Source organism: Bombina bombina, chromosome 5, assembly GCF_027579735.1.
Source record: "Bombina bombina isolate aBomBom1 chromosome 5, aBomBom1.pri, whole genome shotgun sequence".
Taxonomy (NCBI): Eukaryota; Metazoa; Chordata; class Amphibia; order Anura; family Bombinatoridae; genus Bombina; species Bombina bombina.
Window position 1 is genome coordinate 633,775,437 of NC_069503.1, and position 14,558 is coordinate 633,789,994.

At 38.6% G+C, this 14,558-nt stretch overlaps 1 protein-coding gene across 1 annotated transcript in view; it reads left to right on the forward strand.

Moving 5' to 3' along the window:
• PTPN3 (protein tyrosine phosphatase non-receptor type 3) overlaps positions 1–14,558 on the forward strand; it is a 651,525-nt gene that overhangs the window by 505,630 nt on the left and 131,337 nt on the right. The gene's annotated exons all lie outside the window — the stretch shown is intronic.

A 14,558-nucleotide genomic window follows, 5' to 3' on the forward strand; every position in this document is an offset into this window, starting at 1 on the left:
TTTCTATTTATGACACTCAAAGCTATGGTTGGGCACTTTATATGTAAAGTTCTAAATATATGTCTTAAACTTATATTTGCCTTGATTCAGGATAATCACTATTCCTTCTTTCAGACTGTCAGTTTCATTTTTTGGGAAAATGCATATGAATAAATATTTTTTCTTACCTTGAAAATTTCAATTGACTTTTTTCCTTGCGGGCTGTTAGGCTCGCGGGGGCAGAAAATGCTTCAATTTATTGCGTAATTTTTGGCGCAAACTTTTTTGACGCAAAATTTCGTCATTTCCGGCGCCATAGTTGACGCCGGAAGTTTTCACGTGGTTGCGTCATTTTTGACGCATGTGTGTTACAGAGTTTTTTTGCACCAAAAAATGTGGGCGTCGTTTTTGGCGCCAAATAATGTGGGCGTCATTTTTGGCGCAAAAAAAAGTGGGCGTCATTCTTGGCGCCAGTTTTTTCACATTATTTCAGTCTCATTTTTTAATGCTTCTGGTTGCTAGAGGCTTGTTTGTTTTGCATTTTTTCCCATTCCTGAAACTGTCATTTAAGGAATTTGTTAATTTTGCTTTATATGTTGTTTTTTCTATTACATATTGCAAGATGTCACAACCTGACCCTGGATCAGAATCTACTTCTGGAAAGATGCTGCCTGATGTTGGTTCTACCAAAGCTAAGTGAATTTGTTGTAAACTTTTGATAACTCTTCCTCCGGCTGTAGTTTGTGTTAGTTGTCATGATAAACTTTCTAACGCAGATAATGTCTCCATTAGTAATAATCCATTACCTGTTGTTGTTCCTTCAACATCTAATGTTCAGGATGTTCCTATTAATGTAAGAGAATTCGTTTCTAATCTAATTCTCTGTCTTTTATTCCTCCTTCCAGTAAACGTAAAAGGTCTTTTAAAACTTCTCATATTTCAGATGAATTTTTAAATGACCGCCATCATTCTGACTTATCTATTTCTGATGAGGATCTCTCTGGTTCAGAAGATTCTGCCTCAGATATTGACACTGATAAATCTTCATATTTATTTAAGATGGAGTTTATTCGTTCTTTACTTAAAGAAGTGTTGATTGCATTAGATATGGAGGAGTCTAGTCCTCTTGATATTAAAACTAATAAGCGTATAAATTCAGTTTTTAAACCTCATGTAGTTATTCCAGAAGTTTTTCCAGTTCCTGATGCTATTTCAGAAGTAATTTCTAGGGAATGGAATAGTCTGGGTACTTCATTTACTCCTTCACCAAGGTTTAAGAAATTGTACCCTTTGCCATCTGACAGATTAGAGTTTTGGGAGAAAATCCCCAAAGTTGATGGGGCTATCTCTACTCTTGCTAAACGTACTACTATCCCTACGGCAGATAGCACTTTGTTTAAGGATCCTTTAGATAGGAAGCTTAAATCCTTTCTAAGGAAGGCTTATTTATGTTCAGGTAATCTTTTTAGGCCTGCTATTTCTTTGGCTGATGTTGCTGCAGCTTCCACGTTTTGGTTGGAGGCTTTGGCGCAACAAGTGTCAGACCATAATGCTTATAGCATTGTTAAACTTCTTCAACATGCTAATAACTTTGTTTGTGATGCTATTTTTTATATCATTAGAGTTGATGTCAGGTATATATCTTTAACTATTTTAGCTAGAAGAGCTTTATGGCTTAAATCTTGGAATGCAGATATGACTTCTAAGTCAACATTGCTTTCTCTTTCTTTCCAAGGTAATACATTATTTGGTTCTCAGTTGGATTCAATAATTTCAACTGTTACTGGGGGGAAGGGAGCCTTTTTGCCTCAGGACAAAAAATCTAAAGGTAAATATAGGGCTGCTAATCGTTTTCGTTCCTTTCGTCAGAATAAGGAACAAAAGCCTGACCCTTCCTCTAAAGGAACGGTTTCCGTTTGGAAACCTTCTCCAGTCTGGAATAAATCCAAGCCTTTTCGAAAGTCAAAACCAGCCCCTAAATCCGCATGAAGGTGCGGCCCTCATTCCAGCACAGCTGGTAGGGGGCAGGTTACGATTTTTCAAAGATGTTTGGATCAATTCGATTCACAGTCTTTGGGTTCAGAACATTTTTTTCCCAAGGGTACAGAATAGGTTTCAAGGTAAGGCCGCCTGTGAGAAGATTTTTTTCTCTCACGCATCCCAGTAAACCCAGTAAAGGCTCAGGCGTTTCTGAAATGTGTTTCAGACCTAGAGTCAGCTGGGGTAATTATGCCAGTTCCAGTTCTGGAACAGGGTCTGGGGTTTTACTCAAATCTATTCATTGTACCGAAGAAGGAGAATTCCTTCAGACCAGTTCTGGATCTAAAAATTTTGAATCGTTATGTAAGAATACCAACATTCAAAATGGTGACTATAAGGACTATTCTGCCTTTTGTTCAGCAAGGGCATTATATGTCTACAATAGACTTACAGGATGCATATCTTCATATTCCAATTCATCCAGATCACTATCAGTTCCTGAGATTCTCTTTTCTAGACAAGCATTACCAGTTTGTTGCTCTTCCGTTTGGCCTAGCAACAGCTCCAAGGATCTTTTCAAAGGTTCTCGGTGCCCTTCTCTCTGTAATCAGAGAACAGGGTATTGCGGTATTTCCTTATTTGGACGATATCTTGGTACTTGCTCAGTCTTTACATTCGGCAGAATCTCATACGAATCAACTTGTGTTGTTTCTTCAAAGACATGGTTGGAGGATCAATTTACCAAAGAGTTTCTTGATTCCTCAGACATAGGTAACCTTTTTGGGTTTCCAAATAGATTCAGTGTCCATGACTTTGTCTCTAACAGAAAAGAGACGTCTGAAATTAGTTTCAGCTTGTGAAACCTTCAGTGTCAATCGTTCCCTTCGGTAGCTTTGTGCATGGAAATTCTAGGTCTCATGACTGCTGCATCGGACGCGATCCCTTTTGCTCGTTTTCACATGAGACCTCTTCAGCTGTGTATGCTGAACCAATGGTGCAGGGATTATACAAAGATATCACAATTAATATCCTTAAATCCCAATGTTCGATCTTCTCTGACCTGGTGGTTGGATCACCATTGTTTAATTCAAGGGGCTTCTTTTGTTCGTCCAACCTGGACTGTGATCTCAACAGATGCAAGTCTTTCAGGTTGGGGAGCTGTATGGGGATCTCTGACAGCGCAGGGGGTTTGGGAATCTCAGGAGGCGAGATTACCAATCAACATTTTGGAACTCCGTGCGATTTTCAGAGCTCTTCAGTTCTGGCCTCTTCTGAAGAGAGAATCGTTTATTTGTTTTCAGACAGACAATGTCACAACCGTGGCGTATGTCAATCATCAAGGAGGGACTCACAGTCCTCAGGCTATGAAAGAAGTATCTCGGATACTTGTATGGGCGGAATCCAGCTCTTGTCTAATTTCTGCGGTTCACATCCCAGGTATAGACAATTGGGAAGCGGATTATCTCAGTCGTCAGACGCTACATCCGAGTGAATGGTCTCTTCACTCAGAGGTATTTCTTCAGATTGTTCAAATCTTGGGACTTCCAGAAATAGATCTGATGACCTCTCATCTAAACAAGAAACTTCCCAGGTATCTGTCCAGATCCAGGGATACTCAGGCGGAAGCAGTGGACGCGTTGTCGCTTCCTTGGAATTATCAACCTGCTTATATCTTTCCGCCTCTAGTTCTTCTTCCAAAAGTGATTTCCAAAATCCTAATGGAGCGTTCGTTTGTACTGCTGGTGGCTCCAGCATGGCCTCACAGGTTTTGGTATGCGGATCTCGTTCGGATGGCCAGTTGCCAACCTTGGACACTTCCGTTAAGGCCAGACCTATCTCAAGGCCCATTTTTCCATCAGGATCTCAAATCATTAAATTTGAAGGTATGGAGATTGAACGCTTGATTCTTAGGCATAGAGGTGTCTCTGACTCAGTGATTAATACTATGTTGCAGGCTCGTAAATCTGTATCTAGGAAGATTTATTACCGAGTCTGGAAGACTTACATTTCTTGGTGTTCTTCTCATAAATTCTCTTGGCATTCTTTTAGAATTCCTAGAATCTTACAGTTTCTTCAGGATGGTTTGGATAAGGGTTTGTCTGCAAGTTCCTTGAAAGGACAAATCTCTGCTCTTTCTGTTCTTTTTCACAGAAAGATTGCTAATCATCCTGATATTCATTGTTTTGTACAGGCGTTGGTTCGTATCAAGCCTGTCATTAAGTCAATCTCTCCTCCTTGGAGTCTTAATTTTGTTCTGAGGGCTTTACAGACTCCTCCGTTTGAACCTATGCATTCTCTGGATATTAAATTACTTTCTTGGAAAGTTTTGTTCCTTTTGGCCATCTCTTCTGCTAGAAGAGTTTCTGAGTTATCTGCTCTTTCTTGTGAATCTCCTTTTCTGATTTTTCATCAGGATAAGGCGGTGTTGCGGACTTCATTTAAATTTTTACCTAAAGTTGTGAATTCTAACAACATTAGTAGAGAAATTGTTGTCCCTTCATTGTGTCCTAATCCTAAGAATTCTCTGGAAAGATCTTTACATTCTTTGGATGGGGTTAGAGCTTTGAAATATTATGTTGAAGTTACTAAAGGTTTCAGAAAGACTTCTAGTCTATTTGTTATCTTTTCTGGTTCCAGGAAAGGTCAGAAGGCTTCTGCCATTTCTTTGGCATCTTGGTTAAAGTCTTTAATTCATCATGCTTATGTGGAGTCGGGTAAGTCCCCGCCTCAAAGGATTACGACTCATTCTACTAGGTCAGTTTCTACTTCCTGGACTTTTAGGAATGAAGCTTCTGTTGATCAGATTTGCAAAGCAGCAACTTGGTCTTCTTTGCATACTTTTACTAAATTCTACCATTTTGATGTTTTCTCTTCTTCTGAAGCAGTTTTTGGTAGAAAAGTACTTCAGGCAGCTGTTTCAGTTTGATTCTTCTGCTTATTATTTAATTTTTTTGATTTGGGTTGTGGATCTTTTTCAGCGGAATTGGCTGTCTTTATTTTATCCCTCCCTCTCTAGTGACTCTTGCGTGGAAGTTCCACATCTTGGGTATCTGCTATCCCATACGTCACTAGCTCATGGATTCTTGCTAATTACATGAAAGAAAACATAATTTATGTAAGAACTTACCTGATAAATTCATTTCTTTCATATTAGCAAGAGTCCATGAGGCCCACCCTTTTTGTGGTGGTTATGATTTTTTTGTATAAAGCACAATTATTCCAATTCCTTATTTTTCATGCTTTCGCTCCTTTCTTATCACCCCACTTCTTGGCTATTCGTTAAACTGAATTGTGGGTGTGGTGAGGGGTGTATTTATAGGCATTTTGAGGTTTGGGAAACTTTGCCCCTCCTGGTAGGAATGTATATCCCATACGTCACTAGCTCATGGACTCTTGCTAATATGAAAGAAATTAATTTATCAGGTAAGTTCTTACATAAATTATGTTTTATTTAGCATATGTCTTCCTATGGCTCAGTCCCATATTGTTTATACCCATTAGTTACTCTTTCTGAGTTTCCTCTTCAGTAGACACTGAACTGAAAAACAGATTAGAATTTTATTTTATAGGGAGTAATTACTTGCAAATTTTGACATCTAGGTTGATGCAGAAATAAATCTACAGAACTGATAACTCAATATAAATCATCCCAGTAACTATAGCACATTTATATATCCTAATTTGAGCCTCTATTTCATCTGACATGTTGCCACCTTACAACTATTATTATTTGAATGATTTGTATATAAGGGAAATCCAATGGAATGTTAGAGAAACATATGAATTCATAAGTACTTAGTTGTTGAAAGACAAGTAGCAAGGTAAAAAATGCATAACTGGGATCGTGAGATGGTCAAGGCTAAAGAAATAATGCAGAGTGCCTCTGAAATAGTATGAGTCACAGACGATGAATGCTCTGATTAAAATAAAATGTATTCAAACTGTACTATATGTTGGATGTATTTAGAAAGAGTTTTTTTTTTTTAAAAAAGTGCAAATTGAAATCTAAATCTACAAGAGCATTTTATTATTTCAGTTTTGTTTGGAAATAACTGTTTAATCCCTGCAAAGGAGATGACTATATATTCATTCAGCCACACAGCAACAATGCTCTACTGGACCCTAGCTGAACACATCTTGTGAGCTAGTGATATGATACATATAGGTGTGCAGCCACCAATCACCAGCTAGCCCCAAGTAATGCATTGCTGGTCCGCAGGGCCGGATTGGGCAGCCGGGATACCAGGAAAAATCCCGGTGGGCTGCCAGCCGGCAGCTCAGCTGGGCTGGCTGGCTGCTGCTGTATAAATTTATATTTTTGCTCGCTTGTTGCGATATTGCGGCCGGTATTGTAATCAGTCCCTGAAACACTGACTTAGTTAGTCCCCACTAAGACTGCAGCACTCTGTGTCTAGTCTAGTAAAAGTTAAACTTATAAGTACTTATAACCTTAACCCCCTCTCTGCTGCCTCCGCAAAAGTTAGTTAACTAATTACCTAAGACCTTACCGCAACTAGTAGTAACTCACTTAGCCAGGCAATAAGCCAAATTATAGAGCAAATCATTCACCCAGACACTGTGACTGAGTCTGTGTCTGTCACTCACACAGTCTCTGTCACAGCAGTGTCCACAGTCCGAGGGCCAGGGCCACACTGGGCCAGGGAGGAATTGGAGGACTCAGGAATCATATGCGGGCCGGGTCAGGTGGGGCGGGCCGGCGGCTTACGTGACGTCACAAGTGAGTTGACTGACATCACGTGACATAGATAGTGAAGGGAGCCTCAGCCTGGGAGCAGCTGTGTCAGGACAGTGAGTACAGTTGCAGCAGGCCACGTCATGGGTGACACCACACCACCAAGCAGCAACTTAGCAGTACCTTTACTTTTTTGACCCTGGCTCCCCCACCCACATACTTGCTCGGATGGCTCCCCACCATGGCTCAGGGGGCTGGAGGGGACGTGGGGCTTGTGATCTGGATTCTGGACTAGCTTACTCTTGTGGTGCTGGTGACTTGTTAGAGTTTTAGACAGCTAGGTAAGTGACTGTATATGACAACTGCTGTGCTTAGTTTGGTGTACAGTGGGGTGGTCTTATAAGAATGTTCTATTAACTAGTGAGGTGGGGGTTGTAGCTGAGGTGTGAAATAGTATAAATAAGGCTTTATATGGCTTTATCATCAGTATATATATATCTGTATTTGAGACATCCGGTACATATAAATCATTATGCAGCGCTGCTTTGTTATTGGCACGGTGACCATATTCACAAGGGAACTGTTTACTATAGTATTGGCACAGAGTTATCAGGGCCAGATTGGGCCATGAGCAGGAAGGGGGCGTGGCTGAGCCAGAGGGGGCGGGGCTGGGCCATACAAATTTCCAGGGCCGGCCCTGCTGATCCGGAGCCTACCTGGGTAATGCCTGTCAACAAAAGATACCAAGAGGACAATATATACATACATATACACACACAAGACCTCCAAAGACTTGGTTTGTCATAGATACGCAGACGTGAGACTAACACTTCAAATGTCACTGTCCTTTTACTTAGATAGTTAGGCATACACAGATATTGTAGCTTTGTGTATAATTTTCTCTTGTTAATGATGTAGATGGTTAAAGGAACACTCAACTCAAAATACACTTTTATGATTCAGAAACAGCAGCAGTTTTAAGACGCTTTCCAATTTACTTCCATTATCAAATTTTAGACGGTCTTTTTATATTCACACTTTCTGGGGAACAAGCTCCTACTGAGCATGTGCACAAGCTCACAGGGTATGCGTATACTAGTCTGTGATTGGCTGATGTCTGTCACATGATACAGGGGACCAGAAAATTGGACAAAAAATACATTTGTCAGAAAACAAATCTACTGCTTATTTGAAATTCAGAGTGTTAAATTATTGTCTTTTTATTACACACTTAATAATAATGTAATTACACTGCTTTGAGTGGTCCTTTAATATTTGTTGAGAATAAATCTATACAAAGCCAGTTCTGTGGATTTTGGTAAATTAAATAGGATCCCAATTAAAGTCCACTTCACTGAGAGCTGATATATTGGTTGCTTAGTGGTTTCCACACATTAAGTACTTGTTACTAACTTTTTTGCCCTTTGGGAAAGTAATATAAAATGTTGAAGCCCTTCTATCTTGTAAAAAAATAGCATCAAGGAGCAAAGCCTGTCTCTATTGACATAGAAGAGGACCTGTTTATGGTGTAGCCAACCCTTTTTTATAGACACCCTGAAAAAATAAATCCAAGTAAAGCAAAATGAGTCATGTAAGACATCAACCTGACTTATTTACTGACATTCAAATACCTCTTTACATGTATTTTTTTAAACTCAACCACTTACTCCGTCTGATAAATTTCTCCTATTAGCAGTTAATTAATGTAGACATGTAAATGTAATGATATTGTAGATGGTATGTTGCAAATTGTGTCATGAAATGTGTAAATTTATTGATGTTCGATAAGAACAAGCCACCTGTTTCCCAACTCAAACATTTACCTGAAACCAACATATGACAAATTTTATATTTAGGAACCCTTTCTTAAGCTTTAAGCTGTTAAACATATAAGCACAACAGGAACTTATTGACCCTATTAACCTGAGCTTTGCATATTTTTGTAGCACTCTCCTAGGAAGTGTTGAATTTGTTTTAGCAGAAGTAACCTGTTATATATTAAAACAGTTTTTGGTACTAACAATCACCAAGATTACAAGTTGTGCGCTAAACCTGGTGTGTAAATAATGCAAAAAAATGAGCGGTGTCGCACTCTCTATAGCGCTGCCATTACAAGTTACTAAAAAACCTTCTTTTGTTGTGCGATATGGTGCGATAAGCTCCTTACCGCACAAAAGCCAAGGCCTGACTTGACGTGTTAGAAAAAAAACTAACACCTGCGATCGCGGAATGGCGATCCCTATAACGCAATTTCTCCAGTCTAAATACCCCTAATCCGCCGCCCCCGACATCGCTGACACTAATTAAAGTTATTAACCCCTAAACTGTCGCCCTCTGACATCGCCGACACTAGCTGAACATATTAACCCCTAAACCGCCACCCCCACATCGCTACTAATAAAATAAAGCTATTAACCCCTAAACCGCCACCCCCCACTTTGCTACTAATAAAATAAAGTTATTAACATTGCCAACACTAAATAAACCTATTAACCCCTAAACCACCAGCCCCCCACATCTCCAACACTAAACTAAACCTATTAACACCTAAACCACCGGCCCCTCACATCTCCAACAATAAACTAAACCTATTAACCCCTAAACCACTGGCCCCCCACATCGCAAAACACCTAAACCCCACCCTAACTTTAAATTAAACTTACAATATAACTGTCTTAAAATAAATAAAAACTTACCTGTGAAAAAAAACAACCTAAGATTAAACTATAAATTAACCTAATATTACTATTTTAAAAAAATAAAATAAAAAAACTAAATTTCAATATTAAAAAGTCCTTACAGTACGATAAAATTTACAAAAAAAAAACACTCAAATTCCAAAAATTAAAAATAATGTAAAATTACAAAAAACAACACTAACATTATGAAAAATCAAAAAAATCTAAGATTACAAAAAATAAAAAAATAAATTATCCAAAATAATACAAATTAAACCTAATCTGTCTTTTTAAGTCTGAAAAACCTAAGCTACCCATTTCCCCTAAAGGGGCATTTGTATGGGCATTGCCCTTAAAAGAGCAATCAGCTATTTTGTGCCTATTAACCCCTTAACGACACGCGTCGTACAGGGTACGTCTTGCACAAACTGGTCTTTAAAGACCAGCGATGTACCCTGTACGACGTTGGGGTTGAATGCGGCTGGAAGCGATCCTGATCGCTTCCAGCCGCTTTCCGGTTATTGAAGTGATGCCTCGATATCGAGGCATCACTGCAATAACATTTTTCCCCATCCGATGCAGAGAGAGCCACTTTGTGGCCCTCTCTGCACCGGACATCGATGGCCGCAATCGTTGGTGGGTGGGAGGTGGGTGGGCAGCCATCGATGGATTGCTGAGTGCAGAGGTGGGCGGGATCACTGGGGGGGTGCGCGCGTGCACGGGGAGGGAGCGGGTGGGAACCATTACACTATGGAACAGAGTTTGTTTAAATTTAGAGGGAGAGAGGGGGAATAAAAACTTTAATCTAAATAATATAAGTGATCTGGGAGGGGGTGGGGATTTAGTCTTGGGGGGGGAGCTACACTACAGAAAAGTGGGGGGAAAAATAAAAAATATTTTTTTTTTGTAAACTGGGTACTGGCAGACAGCTGCCAGTACCCAAGATGGCTCCCAATAATGTAGAGGGGGAGGGTTAGAGAATTGTTTGGGGGGGGGGATCAGGGAGGTTTGGGGCTAAAGGGAATCCTACACAGCAGCATATATAAATATGCTTAAAAAAAAATAAGATACCTTTTATTTTAGTACTGGCAGACTTTCTGCCAGTACTTAAGATGGCGGGGACAATTGTGGGGTGGGGGAGGGAAGAGAGCTGTTTGGGAGGGATCAGGGGGTCTGATGTGTTAGGTGGGAGGCTGATCTCTACACTAAAGCTAAAATTAACCCTGCAAGCTCCCTACAAGATCCCTAATTAACCCCTTCACTGCTAGACATAATACACGTGTGATGTGCAGCGGCATTTAGCAGCCTTTTAATTACCAAAAAGCAACGCCAAAGCCATATATGTCTGCTATTTCTGAACAAAGGGGATCCCAGAGAAGCATTTACAACCATTTGTGCCATAATTGCACAAGCTGTTTGTAAATAATTTCAATGAGAAACCTAAAATTGCAAAAAAAATTAAGTTTTTTTTAAATTTGATCGCATTTAACGGTGAAATGGTGGCATTAAATATACCAAAATGGGCCTAGATCAATACTTTGGGTTGTCTACTACACTACACTAAAGCTCAAATTAACTCTACAAGCTCCCTACATGCTCCCTAATTTAACCCCTTCACTGCTGGGCATAAAACACCTGTGGTGCGCGGTGGCATTTAGCAGCCTTCTAATTACTAAAAAGCAACGCCAAAGCCATATAAGTCTGCTATTTCTGAACAAAGGGGATCCCAGAGAAGCATTTACAACCATTTATGCCATAATTGCACAAGTTGTTTGTAAATAATTTCTGTGAGAAACCCAAAGTTTGTGAAAAAGTGAACAATTTTTTTTATTTGATCGCATTTGGCGGTGAATTGGTGGTATGAAATATACCAAAATGGGCCTAGATCAATACTTTGGAATGTCTTCTAAAAAAAAATATATACATGTCAAGGAATATTCAGGTATTCCTGACAGATATCAGGGTTCCAATGTAACTTGCGCTCATTTTGAAAAAAAGTGGTTTTGAAATAGCAAAGTGCTACTTGTCTTTATTGCCCTATAACTTGCAAAAAAAGCAAAGAACATGTTAACATTGGGTATTTCTAAACTCAGGACAAAATTTAGAAACTATTTAGCATGGTTGTTTTTTGGTGGTTGTAAATGTGTAACAAATTTTGGGGGTCAAAGTTAGAAAAAGTGTGTTTTTTTCCATTTTTTCCTCATTTTATAATATTTTTAATAGTAAATTTCAAGATATGATGAAAATAATGGTATCTTTAGAAAGTCCATTTAGTGGCGAGAAAAACGTTATATAATATGTGTGGGTACAGTAAATAAGTAAGAGGAAAATTACAGCTAAACACAAACACCGCAGAAATGCAAAAATAGCCCTGGTCCTTAAGGGAAAGAAATTGAAAAATGGCCTTGTCCTTAAGGGGTTAAAATAAAAAATGCCCTAATTTAAAAAAAAAAAAAAACACCCCAAAAAAATATAAAAAAAATAGAACACTAGCCCCAGAAAATCTACTCACCGTTCCTGAAGTCCGGAAGACCAGGCGGAGCAAAGTCCAGGGCGGCACCATCTTCTATCTTCTTCCCGGAGGTGCGGAGCAGTCTTCAGCGATGCACAGATCCGGAGCACTGGTCCTCTTCAGTGGCTGCAGTCTTTAGCAACATGGATTCTCCTCTTCATGTGATAGTCCGCTGCACACTCAAGCTTCAATGCAAGGTACCCCTTTTATATTGGGGTACCTTTGCATTCCTATTGGCTGAAATATTCAAATCAGCCAATAGGATGAGAGCTACTTAAATTCCTATTGACTGTTCAAATCAGCCAATAGGATTTAAGCAGCTCTCATTCTATTTGCTAAAATGCTAGAGGTATAGCTGTACCGCCACGACTTGTAATCCAGGAGACCTGCATATTCCACGCGCAATGGCCAACTTTTCAGTTGTATAGCCGTACCGCGAAACTTGTAATCTTGCTGAATATGAGTTAAAGGTTATTTGTTTGAAAAGGAGTATTTTGTGCAGTCCTCATTTGAGATGTATGCAGTGTGCAGCCTGAGATTTAAGGTTAATAGTGATGGTTTGAGACAAATTTGGGGAGTTTCCCTATATTATGGTGAAAACTATGTGTGAGTTTCCATATATTATGGTGAGAAATATGTGTGTCTTTGATTAGAGGGGCATTAAAAAAACAAAACTTGTGCTGAAACGCGTAGATAAGCAGTCCTGTGTAGCTGGCCAGCTCTCTATGGATTTCGTTTGAATAACTCTCAGTATCCTGAAAAGCGTGATTCCAAATAGCTCTAACAGAAAGATTATTATTGACATTAATCCTCCTGGACAATGTATTGACAGCGGCGAAGAGTTTACAAACAGAAATGAACCGATTTAAGTGGAGCCCTGCATTGAGGATCTATACTACTAGTACCAGTAATCTGCCCTCCTGATTGGCGGAGCTAACAGACACGTGATAGCAACACTTCAGCAGGCTGGTAATGGCCACTAGAACGCCAATTCCACGCTGGAACAAAGAGTAAGGTCAGAGAAAGTGGTTATCAAAATGCAGCTTTTGTATTCTGGTGAGTAAGATGCCCTGGGCACGGTTGTGATATATCGATACATCTGTACATTGAACACGTTCATATATCAAACTCAACACTTTAAAGGGAATCGTTTGTAACTTGTTGGAATTACAAATAACTACCGGTATGTTCATCATGCCACAGAGCCTGATTTGAATAATCCTAAGCAATATATCCTCTGGGGTTTTGAAATCAAACATTCATTTCTTGAAATCAAACTTTCATTTCTTAAAGAGCAGCATATATATTGAATGGACGCCAACCAATGAACATAGTTTAACTTTATAAGGTGCACCTTATTTTTATCTATATACATGTTTTTTTTATATTCATTGTGATATTCATTGTGTTATTAAAGCTGGTATTTTATTGTTACAATTGAGACAATGTGTTGTGTTATTACGATATCAACTTAAGTGTATTTAATTTTTATATTTTAGTATTTTATTAGTTGTAATAATTGGTAGAGTTTTAATTAGCGCACTCCTATATTCTGTGTTTTGTGAAAAAAACAAAACTACCATGCTTATGAATCGGCAGTACTTAAACAAGTTAAATTAAAGATAATGCAGTGCATGTCGCATACCTAGGTATGCGTTGTTAACTGCTAGGTACAAACAACTTTCAATGGGTGGATAAGAACCACCTCCAAAAATTATGAAAAAAATATAGAAATGTTTTCATCAGTACTAGAACTGACAGTTTCCCTAAATATAATAAATAAAAAACCTCATCATATGGGTTGAAGCTGATTTGCTATAAAATAATTAAATGCTTATTAATTACATTGTTGTGTTGTTTTATTCCTTGTGAATCTTCGATAGGAAGTTATTGCAGGTAAGATATAAGGTGACACGTTGAAGTTCAAAGCAGATTCCATCCAAGAAGAGCTTATGGCTGTGGCAGTAGAGATAAAAAGCTTATAAAAGTTCCTATATTGGGGATGCTGGGTTTTAAAGAGCATGAGAATTCTAGCAGAAAAAAATGTACTTTCCTTTATAAACGCTTCAAGCTCCAAATGAATGTGCCCCCCTGAACGTTATTCTTGTGCTGGCTGTTAAGTTCCTGCACCTATTGTAGAGCAATGTTTGTACAGCAAGAAAAATCGTTGAAATTGCTTATTTTATGCTTGCATAATTATGATGTGTTCAGTCATTGATCACTAATAAATGGACTAATAGGTCCCTTTAAAGGGACAGTAAAGTAAAAATTAAACTTTCATGATTCAAAAAGAGTATGCAATTTTTTAACAACTTTTTATTTCTGTTATCTATTTTGCTCCAATTCTTTTTGTTTCATCCTTTTATCCTTTGTTGAAAAGCATAGATAGGCAGGCTCAGGAGCAGCAATGAACATGTGGAAGCTAGCTGTTGATTGGTGACTAATTGGTAGCTGCTCATATATGCCTCTTATCATTGACTCACAGCTCTTTCAATAAAGGATACCAAAAGAATGAAGCAAACTTGATAATAGAACAAAAAATTGAATTTTCTTTAAAATCGTATGCTATATCTGAATCATGTCCCTTTAAATATGAATTTAATCTCTATCATGCAAAGAGGAATGCTGCAAAATTAAAATGTAAGAAATTTAGAGCATGCATTCAAATCTTTGTAAGCTGCACTGTTAATCATTTCTATAATGTACAAAGACAAAT